At 41.7% G+C, this 17060-nt stretch overlaps 1 protein-coding gene across 9 annotated transcripts in view; it reads right to left on the bottom strand.

The window, feature by feature from the left end:
• Positions 1-10144, bottom strand: part of FAM13B (family with sequence similarity 13 member B) — a 72631-nt gene extending 62487 nt beyond the window's left edge. For 4 of the 9 annotated variants that reach the window (XM_082725494.1, XM_082725497.1, XM_082725488.1 and 1 more), the window contains exon 1: positions 8803-9138. The gene's annotated coding sequence lies outside the window, so the exon portion shown is untranslated. Of the gene's footprint in view, positions 1-8802; positions 9139-10121 lie in introns of those variants that run through there. The other 5 variants (XM_082725486.1, XM_082725493.1, XM_082725495.1 and 2 more) reach the window with 2 other exon arrangements.
• Positions 10145-17060: the final 6916 nt, after the last annotated feature.

The raw sequence follows: 17060 nt of genomic DNA, 5'->3' as shown, positions 1-17060 counted from the left end.
TCCCCTCATCTATTCTGCTCACTGATCTCCTCAAAACTAAAATCTAACCCAAATCCCCACTTGGACAAAATTCCTTAATCGTTTTCCACTGTCTAGAGTCATGGGACTCCAAATTTTTGATCAGGAAAAAATGACGAACCCACCCTTCACTTTTGCATTGTATGCATATTTCTAAACTAGAATAGTAAATAACATACTAGCATATTATATATAATAAATACATAAAAATCATTTTAAGACTAAAAATATATATGAAAACAAATTGTGGGACACTTTGGGTGGCTCAGATAGTTAAGTGTTAAACTCTTGGGTCTCAGCTCTGATCATGATCTCAGGATTGTGAGATCCAGCCCCATCAGTGCAGTCAACCTGGGATTCATTCCCCCTTTCTCACTCTTCTCGTTTCCCACCCCCCCCTCTTGGGGTCTCTCCCTCAAATAAGTAAAATCTTTAGAAAGCAAAAAACAAAAACAAAAACCATAAATTCTACTACTACTGCTACACAGACACACATACACACACACACACACTCACACACACATACACTCTTAATAGATCTCGTCCTTCCATAGTGCGAGCATCCCATGACACCAAAAAGCAAACCGATTACAAAATGGGCAGGGGACCTGGATAGACATTTTCTAATAAAGGCATACTGTCAGCCAACAGACATGGAAAGGTGCATAAGGTTAGTCTAACCAGGGAAATGTAAATCAAAACCACTATGAGGTACTACCTCACACCTCTAAGAATGGCTAGTATCAAAAAGAAATAACAAGTGCTGGCAAGTATGTCAAGAAAGGGGAACCCTCTTGCACTGTTGGGAAAGTAAACTTGTGCAGCTGCTATGAAAACAGTACAGAAGTACCTGAAAAAATTAAATACAGAAATACCATACAATCAAGTAATTCCACTTATGAGTAATTATCCGAAGAAAAAGAAAATACCATTCTGAAAAGATACATGTACCCCAATGCTAACCGCAGCATTATATATAGTAGCCAAGATATGGAAGCAAACTAAGTGTCCATCAATGAATGAATGGATAAAGAAGATGTGATATATATAGACAATGATATTACTCATCCATAACAAAGAATGAGATCTGGCCATTTGTGGTGATGTGTATGGACCTGGAGGATATTACACTAAGTGAAATAAATCAGACGGCAAGACAAATACCACATAATTTCCCTTGGATGTAGAATCTAAAAAACAAAACAAACAAAAACCAGAAACAGACTCAAACAAAGAGAATAAAATGGTAGTTGCCAGAGGAAAGGGCAGTAGGGAGTGAGGCAAAATAGGTGAAGGGTATTGAGAGGTACAAAATTCCAGTTATAAAAATAAAAAGTCACAGAGAGAAAAGTATACCACAGGGAATACAGTCAAAAATAATCTGGTAACTCTAAATGGTAACAGATGGTAACTGTACTTACTGCAGTGGGCATCGCTTAATGTATATAAATGTCAAATCACTATGTTGTACACCTGGAACTAATACAGTACTATAAGTCAACTATACTTATATTTAAAAATTTAAAAACACAAGTGCCAGTACCTCACCTCTGAGACCAGTGGCCTACAGCACTGTTTCTCTAACTTCGTCTGGGGATAGGGAGGGGCTTGTTCAATATGCAGAGTACAAAGCCATTACCCCAATCCAGCATCCATAAGAGCATGGCCTGGACCTCATGTTTAATAAGCTCTTCAGGTGATTACACTGCACAGAAAGATTTAAGAAACTCCAGCATGCAAACTAAACCCTAAAACTCCATTGCATGGCCTCTAAGTACTACCTACCAATTAAATCTCCTTTTCTGCCACTCTTCCACCTCACTCTACTCTCCAGCAATACTTAAGTCATTTGGGGCTCACAATCCAGTCCTCAGGCTCTACACATACCATTTTCTGTGCTTAGAGAGGTAACTCAACACCATAACCAACCACTTCCCTAACCAACCCCACCCAGTTCACCAAACTTCTATTGATAAATTTGAGTTCAATTCTAACTTCCTATCAAAACTTATCTAATTTTCCAAAGCATACAGTTCTCTTTCTCCTTTGCTCCTAATATACCATGATTGTTTTAGCAATTATGTCACAGAATCTGTCTCTCAAAAGAGAGGATCCATGAAGGTAGGAACCCTGTTGTTTCACCTTTGTAACCCAATGCCTAACACATAACTGAGGGTTTTTTTTAAAAGATTTTATTTATTGGGCAACTGGGTGGCTCAAATGGTTAAGTGACTGCCTCCAGCTCAGGTCATGATCCTGGAGTCCAGGGATCAAGTCCTGCATCAGGCTTCCTACTCCGCAGGGAGTCTGCTTCTCCCTCTAATCCTCCCCTTCTTGTGCTCTTATTCTCTCTAATAAGTAAAATCTTAAAAAACAAACAAACAAACAAAAAAACACACCTAAGCCACCCACCCACCCCTAAATAAATAAAACTTAAAAAATACATATACACGAGGAAAGGTAACACTTTAAATGCTTGTCTCCTGATTAAAAGGTAAGCCTGTAATGTACTAGAAGATGCCTCTCAACAAGTTCCCTTTTCCCACAAGCACTCCAGAGTCCCTGGTCCACTAATGTAGCATAATTTTCCATTAAGTCAAAGTGACTATCAGTTAAATTAGCTCTTCACATGAAGTACTAGCAGAATGAGTGACCCTTTTTTAAAAATAGCACAATTTAGAAGGTGACAAAAAATATCTGAGAAGACATATATGCATTATAGAGAACACACACTAGACAGTTAAATGTGGACATGTAATCTCAATTTTGACAAATTCAGACTCTTGCAGACTCCTCTTTCTAGTAACCTTTCACCTCTTTTCCACTGAAAACATGCACACCCAGCACCTACCACAAAATAATGAGAAAGGTTTAAGAAAACTAGTTTATCACTTCTTATTGCACATTAATACAAAATTGTAACTCCCTTTTTTTTATGTAAGGGGGTACTGTGGGAAATTCTACAACCTGTTCTTGGGTCCCTTGAAATCAGGACATTTCTCTTTTTGTACAAACTTGTACTGAAACTGCTCTAGGGAAGAAGGAAAGAGAGAGAGAGAGAAAAGAAAGCTAGCACATGAACAAAAAAAAGCATTTAATACACTTATTTTTGTATGAGTCTTCCCCAGTAGATTATCAAATTGGAGAGCAAAAAATATGACTTTCCCTTTGTCTCCTCAGTTATGAACACTAAACAAAAAGTACAACTCCAATATATGAAATGATGCTATCTTTTCTGGTGTGCTTTCCAATTCACCTTCCAAAAGAATCCTCACAGTCATCCTGTCTGAGATAAGCAGGACAGATCACCATTCCCTCTCTCAGAAGAGAAACAAAATAAAATCTCAGAAAGCTGAAGAAACTAGTTCAAAGTCACTGCTACTGACTAGATGGATGTGGATGCTCTTTCCGGCAACAATGACTGCCATCATCATTGAAAACTTTGTTTAAAATTCCGGTGAAATATATGAAGACATACAGGAGGTAATTTTTAAAACATTTAGGGACGCCTGGGTGGCTCAGTTGGTTAAGCAGCTGCCTTCTGCTCAGGTCATGATCCCAGCGTCCTGGGATGGAGTCCCACATCGGGCTCCTTGCTCAGCGGGGAGCCTGCTTCTCCCTCTGCCTCTGCCTGCCATTCTGTCTGCCTGTGCTTGCTCGCTCTCTCCCCCTCTCTCTCTCTGATAAATAAATAAAAAATCTTAAAAAAAAACATTTAAATATTCTGTACCTGCTATTCAAAAAATCAATATTCAAACACTACCATATTCCTTAGGAGAAAAAAAGGCTACCTGTTGAAATTAAAAGTTTCAAAAGTGATTCTACAATCAAACATAATATAGTCTGCTTTTCCTGTAAAATCTCTGATCTCTGATTCTAAATTTGACTTCCTTTGCCTTTCCAAACTTTTACTTTTATCCTCCAAGCATAAAAGAGCAGCCTGATAAAGAAAAGCAAAAACAGAGACTTTAAGAATAAGTAAACAGGGGCGCCTGGGTGGCTCAGTCATTAGGTGTCGCCTTTGGCTCCAGTCATGATCCCAGGGTCCTGTGATTGAGCCCCGCACTGGGCTCCCTGCTTGGCAGGAAGCCTGCTTCTCACTCTCCCACTCCCCCTACTTGTGTTCCCTCTCTGGCTGTCTCTTTGACAAAAAAAATAAATAAATAAAATCTAAAAAAAAAAAAAAAAAAAAAAAAGAGTAAGTAAATGGCTCAACGTTTTCTGTTTCTCTATTTCTTTTTTTTTTTTTTTAAGATTTTATTTATTTATTTGACAGACAGAGATCACAGGTAGGCAGAGAGGTAGGCAGAGAGAGAGGAGGAAGCAAGCTCCCTGCAGAGCAGAGAGCCCGATGTGGGGCTCGATCCCAGGACCCTGGGATCACGACTTGAGCCGAAGGCAGAGGCTTTAACCCACTGAGCCACCCAGGCGCCCCTGTTTCTCTATTTCTAAAAAGGACAATAATAACTTGAAAGACATTTCTCTGAAAACTGTTTAAAATCAAAGATATATGAATTATCATGCATCATATACAAAAGGAAAAGAAAATATACACTAGAGGGCATCCAGGTGGCTGAGCTTCCGCCTTTGGTTCAGGTCATGATCCCTGGGTCCTGGGATCCATCTGGCATCAGGCTCCTCCCTTGGCAAGGAGCCTGCTTTTTCCTCTGCCTGCCACTCCCCTTGCTTGTGTGTTCTCCCTCCCTCCTTCCTTCCCTCTCTCTCTGACAAATAGATAATAAAATCTTTTTAAAAAGAAAATACACACTATAGCTAAGTAATAACTTAGCAGAAAAGATTGGAGTACTTCCCTCTAACAGAAATCCAGTAAATTTCATTAAGTTATCCTATTAATTCTCCTCATTTTCCTCAACCTAAGACTTTTACACATTCTGGTTCATCTACCTAAAACACACATCCCACTTCATCCTACTCATCTTCAGCTCTTACTCATGTATCATTCTTAGAGGGGCTTTCTCCAACCTATTCAATCTAATATCTCCCTGTTAAATTCCCTCAAGGCATAGTATTCCTTGGCTCCAAAGCATTCATAATTTTTAGTATATAAAATTCTTTCTGTGTTTTAATGTTTATTTCCCCCGAGAGTACAAGCTTCATGAAGTATGCTGGTGGATTGTTTAAAAAATAATAATAACTTTATTAAGGTATAATTTATATACCACAAAATTCACTCTTTTCAAGTGTACAATTCAACAATACCTAGTAAATTTGCAGAATTATACAACTGTCACCAGGTAATTGCTTGTTGACTTTGGGAATTTAGAAGGAGATAAATATTTGATGAATGAATAAATGAATCTGATAATGAGCTATTCTTGTAACCCCATAACTACTACTATGTATTCGGTATACCACATGATTTCATGGCAAAACTGCCTTTATTCCATTCCCTCCCATTCCAAATATCCTTCCTTAGTTCCATTTCCAGTCAAAGTCAACTCTTCTATAAGGCCCCAAATTGAACCTACTCACATATTAGCCTACTACCTTGCTTGCGAAACACTGACTCACTCAGATCAAGTTGATGTGTGCATACTACAATTCCTTTTTCTCTACAGTAATCTCCTCCTCTGCCCCTAGCCATATTAATAAAACACTCAATAAAACAAAGGAAAGTTTAGAAGCAGTTATGTTACTCACTGGTGAAGAGAGGGCCTTTATTTAATGGATGTACCTTTGTAATATTAAAATGATGGAGGTAAGTTCTTGGTACTGACATACATCTAGTTGGGTTCTAAATACAGAGTGACCTACCATATAACTGGAATCCTTTTTCAGCTATCATCAGTCCCTTTGTTGTCTATCCATGTATAAAACAGAGATTTTCTAGTTCTATTTTTTAAACTTCAGTATTTCATTCACTTTCAGAACAGCTTTTCAGATAAAAGATTTAATTCATAAAATAACTTTTAAAAACTACTTTCAAATAATCTTTTAAAGTAACAACAAAGAAACAAAAACAACCCAAAAATGAGCAAAGGACATGAACAGACCTTTCTCCAAAGATACACAAATGAAAAAAGATGTTCAACATCTTTATGTCTTAAGGAAATGAAAATCAAAACCACAATGAAATACCAGCTCACCTCCATTAAGATGGCTATTAATAAAAAAAATCAACCAACCAACCAACCAGACCAAAAAAAAGAAAAGAATAACTGTTGGGAGAAAATGGAATCCTTGTGCTTTGCTAACAGGAATGCAAAATGGTACAGCAGCACTAGAAAACAGTTTGGATGTTCCCCAAAAAGTTAAACATAGAATTACCATATGATGCAGCAATTCCACTGCTAGATACATACCCAAAGGAATAAAAAGCAGGGCCTCAAACAGATATTTGTACAGCGACATTATTCGCAGTAGTCAAAACCTGTGTTAAAAAAGAGACAACAGGGGGCACCTGGCGGGCTCAGTCAGTAGAACATGCAACTTTTGACCTTGGGGGTGTAAATTCAAGCCCCACACTGAGCATGGAGCCTACTAAAAAAAAAAGAGAGAAACAGAACAGGCAATGGGTCCAGAATGGGAGTCCCCTAGACTAAACCCACATCACCCAACTAAGACTTAGTATCTACCTAACTGCCTCCCCCAAGAATGTAATCTTAACCAGTCAGTCTGGAATTTCCTGGTCAGCACTAGTGAGGTAATCTGCCTGATAGACTCAGGCTGTCCACCAAAATACAGTGACCTGCCTGATACAACCCACTCTTTGCTAATAACTTCCTTGTCCTGCCTCCTTCTGCCTATAAAAGCCTTCCATTTTGTACAGCTTCTAAGAGCTCCTTTCGATCTGTTGGACGGGATGCCGCCTGATTCATGAATAGTTGAATAAAGCCAGTAAAACTGTTAAAATTTATTCAACCGAATTTCGTTTTTTTAACAGGGAAAAACAATCCAAATGTCCATCAACAGATGAATAAACAAAATGCTGCATACACATACAATGGAATTCAGCCTTAAAAGGGAAGTAAATTCTCATACAGGCTGTAACATAGATGAACCATGAAAACATGCTAAATGAAATAAGCCAAACACAAAAGGACAAACACATTCCATCTACTTGAAGTACCAAGAACAGGCAAATTTATAGAGACAGAAGATAGAATAAAGGTTATCAGGGGCTAGGTGTAAAAGAGAATGAGGACTTACTGTCTACAGAGTCTCTGGGAAGATAAAAAAGTTCCATAAATATTAGATAGTGGTAAAAAAAAAAATTAGATACTGGTAATGGCTGCACAACATTGTAATTGTACTTAAAGCCGTTAACTTGTTCATTTTAAAATTGTAAATTTTGTTATGTATTTACCACAATCTTTTCCAAGCTAGCTACAGCAATTCCCACCATACTTCCCAATATTAAAGTTAGTGTATAATGAAGGAAAAGCCATATACACACGAGAGGTTATTCATAAATGACAATAAAAACAGCTGTCATTTTACTGCTGAGCGAAGTCACAAGTCACAACGCATTCAATTCAGCCATTTTCTGTCCTAGAACAATGGCATTCTAATAAAAAACTTACTGTAACATTTACTTCACTCAGTGAAGAATTTTATGACACTGCGATAGGCCTTTCTATATCTTTCTAAGGACTTGTGTCAAAGATCCCTAACTGGTGACACCATTAAATTGGAGAAAATATTGCCCTAATTTTAAAAGCAGCACAGATTAATAAAAGAGCTCCCAATGGACACAAAAATAGTACCCGTCCAATTTCATCAACAAGTAATTAGTAAATGCACAGTACCTGTGAGAAATCCAGGCCAAGAATGGCTACTGTACTTGCAAAAAGGAAAGTTGAAGACAGAGCCTCACATTAACTTAGAAAGTCATTACTTCAAACTATCATTTAATGTCTGCCTTTAAAAGTGCATCCCCCCCCCAAAAAAAGTGCATCCCAGTTATTTAACGTCCATAGTATGCATTACCGAGGTTCCAGGCATCATTTTTAGATTATCACCTCCTTGAAAGTAAAAATGCCGAACTTGAGGTACTTTTCTCCAGGATTAGACGGCATAATGCGGAACCGAATTAAATTCTGCAACTGCCTTTCTAAAACTCAGTTTGATTCTTAATTGATTAAAAACAAAAGTTTACCTATTTTCACTTGTCAAGCGTGCCAGCCGATTCAATTTCCTATACCCTTATCTCGGAAAGCAGTCGCCCCACGTGAAGCTTAATGCTGTACCCACTCTGGCCTGCGTATTCAAAGTGCATTCTAGACAAGTCCCGAATGTACCAATTTTGGCTATATTCTCTGAGCGATTTAAGGAAGTCAGCAACCACTCATCTCACGTGATCTTAAAAAGGGGCGCAGCTGAGCCCAGATTAAACCACTTTTTTTTTTTTTTTTTTTTTTGGCATCAACTTTACCGACCAGCATCGAGGAAGTGGGCAGGGAAGTGGCGCAGTCCTTCAGAGGAGACTAGCAAACGCGTGGGTTGCTGTGCCTTGGACTTTGGGGGAGCTAGGAGGTAAAAAGGCACACCCGCTCACGCGCATTGCAGCGGCTGAAAAATCGAAGACTGCCACACCCCCCAGCAGCGCGGGCACGGTTTATCGCATAAAGCTCGAGCAGAAAGGGGGCCCGTTCTACATACTAGCCCATATTCAGGGCACTCCCCGCAACCCGGGCACCCCGATGTGCAACGCCCTTGAGCACCGCGCGGGTGGGACTAGGCGCTGGGGGGCGCAGAGGGGGAGAGCCGCCGCGCCAGGCGAGTCGCGCATGCGCAAATAAGGGCACCCGCCCGTTCACCTACCGTTGGAACCGCGACGCCCCGTTCCCCGGCCGCGGCCGCTTCTCCAGGACCTGCGGCGACGGCAGTAGAGCGAGAACTGAGGCCCCAGGTGGCTCCGCGGCCGGCGAGCCTCCTCCTTTAACGGCCGCTGGCAGGACGCTAAAGCGACGGCTGCGGCGCGGGGCCAGCCCGGTAAGCTACCCCCGGATGCCCCCGGCGGTGACGGCGGCAAAGATGCACAAGAGGGGGCAGGAGCGGCGACTGAAGAAGCAGTGGCTCAGGCGCAGACCCTCCCTAACGGCAAGCGGGAGGAGAGCGGAGGGCGGAGGGCGGGCGGAGGCCGGGCCGGACGTGACGTGCGTGGGAGGGGGCGGGGCGGGCCCGCAGGCGGAGGCGGGGCGTCCGCGCCCAGATGGCGGGAGGTGGGGGGCGGTCCTCAATGGCCCTGGACGCTGCCGAGCAGTCGGTGGTCTTTAGAGCCCGCCGTATTCTTCCCGCCCCAAACATGGGTCCCTGACTTAGGGTGCGAGAACCCGGCATGGGCCAAAACGAGGTGTTTGGGGTCCAGAGGAGGTTGCAAAGGAGAAAACTCGGGAGGGGACGTAGGAGGGATTGAAAGGAAATCTGGAAGACGGAGGTCTCCTGGCCTCTGCAGAGTAGGCCGTGACCGCCTACAAGGCCAGGAAAACACAGGTGCCCTTATCCAGGTGAGGAGTATGGAGACCGACAGCTGCCACACAGGAAGAAGCAATGACTCACTTTCCCATTACCAGCCTTGGGGGTCAAAAAGGGGACCCTGCCCGCCCTCCACCTTTCCTCCTCACCTAAGGACTAGACCTACACTCCAGAAAGAACATATATGCCTCTAGTGCGAAAACCATCTGAGAATATGAGTTGTGTTCACAGGGAGTTTCCTATACTAAAACCATAGGTTCAAAGGCAGAGCTGAAAGGAGTCATAAAGAATAAGGATCCCTCTTAGCCTAGGGAGGCGGTACTTGCTTGCACAGCCACCCAGATCGACCCTGCAGCTCCCATGTGCTCACAAAGGTGTGAATATTCAGCCAACCTCTTCTTTCCTTTAGTGTATTAAGGGCTTTGAGATCTTCCATTGACTAAAACGCAGTGTTCTGTTTTTGGACTCCTTGATGGCTGGTAAATCCACACCTGCACAAAGAACTCTGGGTGTCTGTAAAAATATAAATGACCACAATTCGGTTGTCTCCTGCCTTCCTGAGGAGCAAGTCAGTAACCCAGAAAATGCCAAACAAGAACCCTCATAGAACTTGGAACGAGATTTAAAAAAAAAAAAAAAAGAAAAAGAAAAGAAAAGAAAGTCACCCTGTGAGATGATCTGTAAATGTGTTACAGAGGCCAGGGTAGCTCCCAAATTTCATCAGAGAGTGAAATAAATCATCTGTAACTTCAGTGTCACATGCCCAGCTGATGCTGTCATAAAAGAAGGGTGGGGTCCATCAAGAGCCTAGAACCAACAGAATCTGAGTAAGAATGTATTGTGGACTCCCCCTGTGTCCAGTAGAGAGGCTACTGATTGCAACGACCAGGATCCCTAGCTATTATCAGGACAGGTAAAAACTGAATTCAAACTCTCTGACTCAACAAATATTCACTAAATGCTTACTGTGTTCTATCCTCTCTGCATTCATCAGCAAATAAGATCTCTGCCTTTATTGAGTTTATATACTAGCAAACTTAAATTCTGGGTATCCTTTAAGAACATGCAAGGAGGGGCGCCTGGGTGGCTCAGCCGGTTAAGGCCTCTGCCTTTGGCTCCGGTCATAATCCCAGGGTCCTGGGATCGAGCCCCACATTGGGCTCTGCTCAGCGGGGAGCCTGCTTTCTCCCCCCTCTCTCTGTCTGCCTCTCTGCCTACTTGTGATCTCTGTCTGTCAAATAAGTAAATAAAATCTTTAAAAAAAAAAAAAAAAAGAACATGCAAGGACCCATGCTCCGATTCCATACCCATGAAGTAGTCTTCCCATCCCTTAAAGGGTCTCAAGTAAATAAACCCACTAAGAAACAATTGTCCAAGGCACATGACTAGTACTAAACTAGCTCTATACTCTTTCTCAATTAATAAATGCACATCAGTGTTATACTTCTGTTCACTGGGTTGAATTATCAAGGTGTTATATCAAAAAAAAAAAAAGTTGTCTTATCCGTCTTAATTTCAGAGCCTGATTAAGCTTATGTGAAGTAAAATGTAAGTTTCTGAATCTTGCCAAATGGAGGACCAGACAGGCCCCGGTTTTATAGGAGCCCAATCAAGATGCAGCCTAGGTGTTCAGTCTTGCATCTTTCTTTAAACATCTTAAATGGAAGCTTTACCTGTGGTTCCATACTTGAAGAACAGAAGGGGACACGATTGCTTCTAAAGCTTAATCATAAGCTAGTAAAACTTAGAGTAAATCATTAGAGTTAAAAACCTTCCTGTACCTGCCCCACCTATGCAACACAGGCTCTTGTTGACATAACTGACTGTAACAGATACATTGCTCTGAGTATGAAACAAGACTGTAAGCTACCAGAGGACAGAGCCTGCCTTGTATTCATTGCCCTATTCCCAAAATATGGGCTCCCAAAAACAAATGAGTCAATTTAATGACCATTCTCCCCTGTAAAACTCAAGAACATGCCCTTGGAAGATACCTTTTCCAGATTCCACTTTATAATATGTAACCAGTGTGATATGTGACAATATGTATCCATACACGATTCAGGAGTGTCATTTTAAAAAACAAAAACAAAAAAATTATTTTAATCTTTCACCATCCCATTAAACCTGGGCAGTGGGAGTAAATCTGTTATACACTTGATTCAGACAGGTTTCGTGAATTCCATGGTCACCCTTAGGAATAGAAAATTCATAGGGCCTAGATGGCTCAGTCAATAACCATCAGTCAATAGAGCTTAGGGTCATGAGTTTAAGTCCCATGTTGGATGTAGAGCTTACATGAAAAAAATAATAGTCCTATGGTGTTTGAGTCAAAAAGAGTGACTCTTCCCCGCCTGAGGAGGTAGCTCCCTCACTGCTTGTCCTGGCATCATGCCTGATCTTTCTTGCACTCTCACAGCTTCCCAACCAGTGGCAAAGGGAGAGAGAGAGAGGAAAAGAAAGGGGAGTGGGAAAGTTCTTAACTTTTACTTTGATGTGATGGCTTAACACTTGGGCATGGTAAATGTTTAAAAGCACCCCTTTTTACGTGATGGATACTTGTATGGTTACTTCTGAAACCAGCCCCATCCCTATTCTCTGGTGCTTTCCCACCCATAGTTGCCTTGTTCTGAGCAAAAACACTGTTTTGGCAGTTCTTTTACTCCTTCTTTTACTGGCTTGAAATCTGAAGGTCTACCTCCAACTTCTTGTATGTTAAAACTTGTTTTTCTCCCTAAGGACCCTGTCAGATAGGATCTAAGATCGCTCTCACACTGGCTCATTTGCAAGTGACCCTGGGGCCACCCTGGGTTTGTGGTGGAGCACACCACACCACACCCTAGGGAATGCCATTCACATCATCCTTGTCGCAGATTTGCATCTTTATTTTGACAGTTTTCCAGCAGGTGGCAGTAAAATGTTTTGTCCAAAGTAAATTAGCATCCCTGTTTTCCAATAGATGTGTTGAAGCATCTGGATGAAAGAGAACTTTCTCAGTTTAGGTTAGTGGTAGTGCTCTGTGGTCCACACCTGGTCTACATGAGTCTCTCATGCACTTCTTGCCCAAAGAAACTGGGGAACAGGCCAACCCAGTACAGTTTCAGCATTCCTCTGCTCTTTTGCCAAAACAGCTGCCAGCCCTTTTCTTGCCCTCTATATTTTCCAGGTCCACTGCACCTCTCTAACTACAACAGGTACATCAGAAGGACTCTGAGTAATTCTAATGAAGGTTCCTCTCCCTCAACTTGAGGTAAAACTAAGGCAGATGTCTGGTAAGAATTCACACCATTGCAGCAACAGTCTCCAAAGAAATAATATTCTCACTTGACCTTTTGTAACTTGTAAGCATTTAGAGTTATCTACCTGATTCTGTCTAAATTTCTAGGGCAAGTCCATTTCAGAACTCACTTTAGTGAGATTTTGGGAGGGTGGGAACATTTGTTGGGTATGTGTGTATGATATCCCGATGCTTCAGTTAAAAACAGTAGTTCTCAACCAAGGATAATTTTTGTGGCCGTCTGGAGAACCTTCTATGGGCTATTGGTGCTACTGGCACCCAGCAGGAGAAGTGCTATTGGCATCTAGCAGGTAGAGGTCAAGGACACTGCTAAATGGCCTGTGATGCGTAAGACAGCCCTCCCCACAAGAATTACCTGCCTGAAAATGTAATATCTTGTGACAAATACAACTACACTTTACAGTCACTGTAAGAAAAAAAAAAACCTCAAGATTACATCACTCTTTTCTTCTTTTTGCCTCCAACTATTTTGCCTATAGATGTAGAAGTTACATTTTCACATATACTTAGTGTCAAAAACAGCATTTCAGATAGCTGTTTGGCCAGGATGAGAAGTAAGTGGTGTTGCTAAGACTCCCTCTGAAGATGAAGCCTGTCTGAAAAATTATTATTTCAGGTGAAATTTTTTAGGTATTTCTTTGCAAGGTGACTTTTATAGCCTGGGAAAACAAAACACCTTACCCAGCTTCTGTGAGCAGAGGCTTTCAACCCCCTCGGAAGTAAAGTCATGAGTCAAATCACTATAGAAGAAATATCTATTTACCTGCAACCCCAAAACCCATTCTAGATGCTAGGACTGCAGCATGTCTGCCTGCCCTGGGTCACACATGTCACCGGGATGAGACCGAAGTTGGGAGCAGCTCTCTTGTCTGTGTAGTGCTTCACAGCGGACACCCTCGTTATTCACGGAGGATGCAAAAGGACCTCCCCCTCAACCCTGCCAGTGGAATATTTTGATTGAATTCAGCTCTTCTAGATGTAGCAGGATGTTGGGACCCTTCTCTTGTGCCTTCAGTAAGGAAACTTTAAGTGTCCTCCTCACCCTTACTGATCTCCTATCTGGCCAAGGCTATTAGAAGACTACCATAGAGATTAACTTGTGTTCACTCAAGGCCGCTGTTTTTTTTTTTTTTTTTAAGATTTTATTTATTTGACAGAGATCACAAGTAGGGAGAGAGGAGGAAGCAGGCTCCCTGCTGAGCAGAGAGCCCGATATAGGGCTCGATCCCAGGACCCTGAGATCATGACCTGAGCCAAACGCAGAGGCTTAACCCACTGAGCCACCCAGGCGCCACAAGGCTGCTGTTATATTTTTTAATACAGTGCTCATAATAAGCTGGAGGCATAGTATCCAGCAAGAGCCATAAGACATATCCCATCCCCACCCGTCCTGTCACTTAAAAAGTAAAAGAGCCACAACAAACATCCAGTACTTAGGAATGTCAGACCTGGAATAAGAACACTGAACTTAATATAAGAAAACTTGTATTCGAGTTCTAGCCCTTTCACTTAGTAGCCATGTGACTCTGATCAAGGTACTTAACCTGAATGCACTTCAAAATAAATGGTGAGTCCCTGTTGTTGGTCAACGAGGAAAAACCATAGTGAAATGAATTGGTATGCATAAAAGTGGCTCATAAGCTGGATACTGCTTTTTTTTTTTTTTTTCACTCTTCTCTCCTATGCCCCTTTCAGAGACCTAAAGAAGTCTCTGGAGATGTTTTGCCACCATCTGGGTTTCTATTGTTAGCAGTGAGCCCCATGTGCAATTCTTCCTTGGCAGAAGTTGCTAAATACTTGTAAACTTATTTTTAGTGAAAACCAACAACGATTAAGAGCCTCCAAACTCTTGGTGCTCTTTTTAAGATATTCTGAACCTTGTGAATTGTAATACATAGGAGCGTACCTCCTCCCTAATTAGGAAACATATTTACACTGCCCCCTTATAGAATACCTACATAGAGATAAGGATGGGAAACATATGAAGTTTTGTGTGCAAGAAAAACTACGTGCGAGAAAAACTACTGCACAGGACACAACGTTGTAACTCTCTGGATTCCCACAAAGCTGTAAAATGCTATTGAAGTCAATCAAACTCTACTAATTTTTTTTCCCAAAGTATGCATGTGTATTGGGAAAAAGGAAAGGACTAAAAACACCACAAAATTAAAATTTTCTCATAAAGAAGGAACTCACCATGAGAGAGTGGTATTGCTGGCACTTCTGAGGAAGGCAGTGGAATCTGCCTGGGCCACTTTCTCCAGGACCATTGTACCAGCATGCAAGAATGCATGTTCTTCATAAACAAACAAACAAAAAATATTACTCACTGTAAAGAGAAGAAACTGTTCCAGGGTGTACAAATCCCACGCCAACATCCAAAATAATGGCAAATACTGTTCTGATCTCACCAACCCCAAGTAACCTTTGAGCCATTTATTTATTCAACACAGATTTCTTGAGCAACTATTACAGATCAGGCACAGTGTTAGAGGATATGATCATGATCCCTGCCCTAAAAAATCTTCATCTTACATATCTCTGGAATAGAACAAAGCCAACATAATGTTTATTTCAGCTTCATATTCACTCACACAGCTACTGGTACCATCCAGTTTGGGGAGCTAGAACAATTGACAGTAACACTCATCTTTGCCAAGTCCACATTTTTGGCCTGATCGCTTGGAATTCAGTGTACAACAATAATATAAGCCAATGAGATCATTAGCTATAACACTAAGTTGTTTGGGGGGGCGCCTGGGGAGCTCAGTTGGTCAAGCATCTGCCTTCGGCTCAGGTCGTGATCTCAGGGTCCTGGGATTAAGCCCCACATCAGGCTCTCTGTTCAATGAGGAGCCTGCTTCTCCCTCTGCCCTTCTTCCCTGCTTGTGCTCTCTCCCTCTCAAATAAATAAACAAAATCTTTATTTAAAAAAAAAGACTAAGTTGTTTTGGCTTCTTGATTAAATTCCTATAGTCAACTAGGTATTTTTTCCACAATCAGAATGTTTATTGTTAATGTTATAAAAGGTGGGGGGTGGGCACCTGGGTGGCTCAGTGTGTTAAGCCTCTGCCTTTGGCTCAGGTCATGATCTCAGGGTCCTGGGATGGAGCACCACATTGGGCTCTCTGCATCGGGGAGCCTGCTTCCCCCTCTCTCTGCCTGCTTCTCAGCCTACTTGTGATCTCTGTCTGTCAAATAAATAAATTCTTAAAAAAAATTAAAAATAAAAAAATAAAAGGGGGGGTTCTGGCCTGCTTATTTGGAAAAGCATGTGACTCTCAATCTCAAGGTTGTGGGTTCGAGCCACATTGGAACAAGAGTTTACCCCCCAAAAAAAAGAAAAGAAAGAAAGAAAGAGGTGTGCCTGGGTGGCTCAGTCGATGGAAGCCTCTGCCTTCAGCTCAGGTCACAATCCCAGGGTCCTGGGATCAAGGCCCAAGTCAGGCTCTCTGCTCAGTGGCAAGCCTGCTTCCCCCGTCTCACTCTGCCTGCCTCTCTGCCTACTTGTGATCTCTCTCTGACAAATAAATAAATAAAATGTTTTTAAAAAAGAAAGGAAAGAAAGAGATATCCCTTCCTCTTCTCCCCTCCCTAAAGCCATGTAAGGGAAATTTATAAAGCGCTCAGAGATTCAGTGAAAGTATGACCCTCACAAAACCGTGGGCACTCTGCTAGCCAGGTAGGAAAAAGAAATCCAGAAATCCAGGCAGAAGTATCTTGCCATTCTCCATACCCTTCCTCTTCCCCAGAAACCTTAGGCTTTTGGATCTTCCTACCATTTGACCAGACAGACTCCTCAAACTCTTTTGGTTAGGGCCACACTGTCTCTGGTAAACTAACAATTGAAATGCAACCATATTTTTGCCAAATATTTACACCTGACTGCTCTTTTCCACTAAAGACAAGGGAATATAATGATTTACAGAAGCACCTAGTGTTTTTCCAGTCCCCAAGCTCATCAGCAGAGAAACTGAAGTATGAAGGCTTAACACTTTTATTTCGGTCTTTTGTAATGATAGAAACCAAACTGTACACAGGGGAGAAGTAGTACAGTTATTTAGCATGGGTCTCATCACCCGCTCAGAGTATGGCACTGCCTGTATCCTAAATGAGTGTTTTACCAAAAACTAGTATCATAAAACACTTGTTGAAGAATAAATGGCCCTTAACGTAACCAAATTTGTCATCTTTTAACAAGGTTTTGCTAGTGGTTTCTTCCTGTTTGCTTTACGTCTATTATTTTCCCCCACGTGGAATACTTGGATACATCTCACCCACGGGTGCACTTAAAAATACTTATTGA

The sequence above is a fragment of the Mustela nivalis genome, assembly GCF_964662115.1.
Source record: "Mustela nivalis genome assembly, chromosome: 3".
In the NCBI taxonomy this organism is placed as follows: domain Eukaryota; kingdom Metazoa; phylum Chordata; class Mammalia; order Carnivora; family Mustelidae; genus Mustela; species Mustela nivalis.
This window is presented reverse-complemented; position numbering and strand designations above follow the sequence as displayed.